Raw genomic sequence first — 5,524 nt, forward strand, 5'->3', positions numbered from 1 at the left:
TGAATCAGAATAGATTGATGAGAGATTCTACCCATAATGCTTTGAGATGCATGATAAATCATTACCAGTAGATGTTAAAGAGTGTCTTCTTTTATCTTCATTACATTAATAACATGTAGCATGTCTGAAGAAATGTACTAAATCCTCATATAGCAATGAGCCTCATCCACACAGTCCAGACCACATTCACTCAGCCACTCTATCCTGGGTTTTGGGTTTGTTCTGGATCATCAGTGAAACTGTGTTGATGAATCAGAATAGATTGAGAGATTCTACCCATAATGCTTTGAGATGCATGATAAATCATTACCAGTAGATGTTAAAGAGTCTCTTCTTTTATCTTCATGACATTAATAACATGTAGCATGTCTGAAGAAATTTACTAAATCCTCATATAGACAGTAAGGTGTGTGTGTGTGTGTGTGTGTGAGCCCTGCTGAGTGACCATGTGTTTCTGTGCTTTTCTGAAACTCTGGGTGCTTTCACACTTGGTTCGATTGCCTGGTCTGAACCCGAGTTTGATTTATTTCTTGATTGATTTATGACAAACAGTTACAAAATGTTATCATATTTCCATGAGTGTGTTACATTCAAGCACTAAATTAATGGCAGCCATGTTTAAGGACCAAGGAGAGGGAGTGGTCATGGTAACTTACGAATATTTGGTATCTCTAAAAAGCCCTGAATGTGCTCTCTACAGGACATCCAGACTTAAAACTGACATGCTAGCCCTTATGACATATGACGTTTTCAGAGTAATTCATTAAAATAGACAATATCCACTACAGAGGACAAAAGTCTATTGCTGGGTCCCAGGAGGTTACTATATGTGTATGTAAATTATGTGTTACATTTGAGCACTAAATTAATGGCAGCCATGTTTAAGGACCAAGGAGAGGGAGTGGTCATGGAAACTTACGAATATTTGGTATCTCTAAAAAGCCCTGAATGTGCTCTCTACAGGACATCCAGACTTAAAACTGACATGCTAGACCTTATGACATATGACGTTTTCAGAGTAATTCATTAAAATAGACAATATCCACTACAGAGGACAAAAGTCTATTGCTGGGTCCCAGGAGGTTAAGATATAATGTAAATTAATTTTTACTTCAGATGTTATCTGCAATGTTTATGGTCTTGTCGGGCAGGATAAGCGATATATTGAAATCATTTAGGTGAGTGTGTCTGCTACGCACTGATGAAACAGGTAACTGATCCAACACAAAATATATTTCTTTATGTATTTAATTATGCAGGAAATATTAAACAGGAACATATATCTGGTATTAGTATCTGAAACTGATTCGAATATACAATGAATAATACAATACAAGCCTCTGTTACTATATGGCTCTATGTTGTATTGAAATTCAAAGCTTATCAGGCATCATCTTGGAAATAAAGCTTCATGTCTTTAAGTCTGTACCATATTTAGTCAGCGTTATTTCTCTGAATAAGTTATGATGTGTATATTTTTAATGTCCTGATTGAGCAACTTCTATTTCAGACTCTTAAATATCTCACAAATGCTATGGTGTTTTATTAGCATTGTTTCTATAGGAGTAAAATGTATATATGTTGAATTAATTAATAATTTAACCAACGTTTAAATCATTACCTGCTTCAAAATGAATGTTGTTAACGAAATTATTGCTGAAACATTTGAAGTTAGCCTACTGTACGAATAAAAACACTGTAACAAAATTACATAAACGGTGAATAACTGTACAAGGTGAATTAAGGTATATGTGCATACAAAGCTTAAATCTTTATTCAGATTTCAGAATGAGCACTTTGTCATTTGTAATACATATTTTGAGTGTGCCATGTTTATCATGTTCGTCTGACGTTCGCTGCTGTAATGTATATAAACTTAACTTTTAAATACGCAGGGGAAATTCCCGACATTGAACAAATAACCGTTTACATGCTCAGGACGTTTGCGTTGTAAGAATGTACTGGGATACTAAAGATATAAAAATGCTGACTGGTTAGGTGATGTTTTAGCATTAAAAACGATAATTTTAATGATAAAACATTAATTCAATAGAATGTATGGGAATAATACCAATATGGCGGCGCAGAGGCTTCACTTTTATGACGTCATGAGTGATCCAGTTCTCTATTATTGATTGGTAGTAATATTTACAAAGTTTGTCCAATTCATACGTCATTAATGGCGGCTCACTTCTGTGATTTAGTACGATTGCGTTCACATCAGAAGTGAACTGTGCAAACCCGAGTTCAGAAAACAGCGTTCACACTATCCAAAAGAACCGAACTCTGACGTCAAACGAACCTGGGTGCACACCAAAAGTGCTTGTGTGAAAGCCCCCTGAAATCATTTAGTTCTCTTTCAGTCGACTCGCTCAACATCTCACTATGTGAAACACCTCTTGCGTGGCCATCCATGAAGCCCTGTACAATCACGCCCATCAGGCCCATGCTCTCGGGAAGCCCCACCCCTTACTATTTAAACAGCAGCGCTGGCTCAGTATGGCATCCTACATCTCTTCACTTACGGCACCCAAGCTACGAGCCTTTGTTTTCAGTGCACTTAGTGTTACTTTGGCAAGACTAAACTGTCCGAAAGAAAAGTTACCACTTGTTGTAGGGTGTCAAGCTATCTAAGAACATTAAATGTATTGAAATACTTTACCAAGCACATAAAGTAGATCAAATCAACTTACCAGTTGAATTATGGCTTCTTCCACAAAGTCAAACAAGTCTAGAGCACCTTCTCGACCTTGTCCTAGGGAGTGTGGATTCACTATTGCAGCTTAGGATCTGCATGTAGTATGCCCGGCGTGTCTGGGCCCGGAGCATGCCCAAGCAGCATTACAAGAACCGATCTCTTGTAATCAATGCAGCAAACTGTTTCCAGGGGTGCTGCGCAGGAGAGCGGTGTTTGTGCAGGATGTGTGTAGCGATCCCGTACAAGGGAGAGACATGACAACATCCCCGCAGGACATGGAATCTCCCATGCCGACGACAAGTTGGGCTGACCAGCTTATTCCTTTGGATGAGGTGGGGGAACCGGTCGCTTTCGAGATGGAAATTGAGTCTGTGACGAGTGGGGGCGGGAGTAATTGATAATGAGCGACACCTGCACCACTCACCGGTCTCAAGTCCCACGGAGGAGCTCCGGAAGGATAAAAGGAGGAGTTACGACAGTGAAAGACAAGAGAGGACCAGGCCTGGACTTTATTTTGTGTTTTGTGTGCGGCAGTTGTCCGCGAGGGACACAAAAAAATGTTTTTAATGTAGAGTCACATATAATTTTTATTATTACAATCAAAATTTCCTTTTAATTCAAATAATCACACACAGTCAATAAATAATTTTCATTATTCACCTTATGTAGCCCCGACTCTTTTCAGTGTTTTGTGTTCTTTTGTCTTCCGGTGTCACGATTGTTTTTTGTCATGCATTTAATTGTTAAAAACCCATTTAACTGTTGACCATGGAATTCTTTTTTATTTTATTTTTATCTCTCTATCTCTCTGTGTGTGTGTGTGTTCAGTAGTTCAGCAGTCTCCTCACTGACTGGAGTGGCAGGTCAACTGACCTATCAGCAGTTCTGGGGTGCGTTTCCCAAAAGCATTGTTAGCTAACTATGGTGGTAAGTTCCATTGAACTCTATTGGTAATGACAGAACTTGCGACCATAGTTGATTTTGGGAAACGCACCCCTGGGTAGTAACTGATTACAGTAACTCAGTAACTTAATCAGTAACTGAAACTGATTACATTATCAGATTCCAAAAAAGTACTTGTAATTAGAGTATGCGTTTACATTTTACAATACATTTTAAAATGCTCATGCTCAGATTATAGTTACTTTTTTATGAAACCCCTCAGGGCGGATCAGGGAGTTCAGGGGGCCATGGTGAAGCAGGCAGTTCAGGGGGCCATGGCGGAGCAGGCTGTTCAGGGGCCATGGCGGAACAGGCAGTTCGGGGTGCCATGGCAGAGCAGACAGTTCAAGGAACCTTCGTGGCCTTGTCCAGGTCCCCCGGCTCGGCCACTATAGCCACGGATATATGGCCCCGCCAGATAGTCATTCAGTGTGAAACCAACAGTGATGCGATGTCTTTGAAAACCGTGCAGTGTGAACTCGGCATAAGGAAAACTAGGTCACAGGGGAACAGGCTAACTGAAAACAGAATGAAAACCAGGACAAAAACTAAACTTAACCCTAACACACGATATGTAGGCTGTATATACAGCCAACACACCTCTGTGCCACATTACATATATACAGCCAACACACCTCACAGCCAACACATGTCTGTGACAGTTTTCCTGCATCCCTCCTCCACCCCAACTCCTCACTCTTAACTATTCTCATCCCAGACTAGGGATTGGGGGGTTCTCTGGGTTCGGGTTATATTCCGGGCTCAGAGCCCTCTCTCAGGACTGCACGCCAAATATGCATACTATTTTCTCAATCCGGTTATATATAAGTGCAAACTCATGAAAGTTTGATTCTGGAAGTCTGGACAAAAATATTTTCAATTCTGTAAGACTTTGGGTGTGTAATGTCATTGTTGTTTCCATTCTTATTAATACTTGTTCTTATAATGCAGGGATTCCCAATTTTTTTTTTTTGTCAGCCAAACCCTTAAAATAAAATAGTTACTTGAATATCTCTGAGGAAGTTAATATTTCAATAATTTAACAGCACATTTGTGTGTTTACAGTTCTCTAATGTTCATACTGTCATGCAGGTAAAAAATATATATATATTTTTATTTTTAGTATTCAAGTGTTAAGTGTCAAATGTTGAGTATTTTATTTTAAATTTTTGTGATTTAATTAATTATTAGTCACAAACTCGCTGCAGTTCTTACATTAAGCCCAGATTAGGAAACCCTGCATGTCATTTTTAATGCATTTTATAATGCTGATATACATATATATATAAAAAAGGGATACATTTTCATTATTTTTGCTTTTTTCAATATCAATATGGTACGTTTAATGATAAGTATAAAACAAATTTCATTATAAGTAATCTAAAAAGCAGTGAGAATACATTATATTAAATTAGTAACCTAGAATACGTTATTAACTACAGTTTTCATTATGTAATCTGTAATCAGTAATGGACTACAATTTGGTTTTATTTACAATTTACCCAGCACTGCCTATCAGTGGATGGTGGCAGGTCACGTGACTCATCAGTAGCGGCTCCTGCCAGTCAGCTGAAGATTGAACCCTTATTTCTTTTAGAAAACAGATCCATCAGTGAGAACATGAAGGAACTGTAAATATGGACAAAGTTTTCAGTCCTGCAGTACAAGTGTAGGAATCAGGATGCAGTATTTCTGCACTTTTAAGGCTGTTGTGCTGCTTCTCTGTAACTTGTATTCTTTGGGTGTTTGTCTGAGACTGACATCTAGTAGACATTTCATGCTTTACAGACTCGCAGACACACCTGTTTTATACACGTGACTCAAACAGAACCAGGAAATAGGAATCACCTGAGTCCAGGGAAAGAGAAACTGAAGTGTAGTTGA

The sequence above is a fragment of the Sinocyclocheilus grahami genome, unplaced genomic scaffold, assembly GCF_001515645.1.
Source record: "Sinocyclocheilus grahami isolate Dianchi unplaced genomic scaffold, SAMN03320097.WGS_v1.1 scaffold721.1, whole genome shotgun sequence".
Classification (NCBI taxonomy): domain Eukaryota; kingdom Metazoa; phylum Chordata; class Actinopteri; order Cypriniformes; family Cyprinidae; genus Sinocyclocheilus; species Sinocyclocheilus grahami.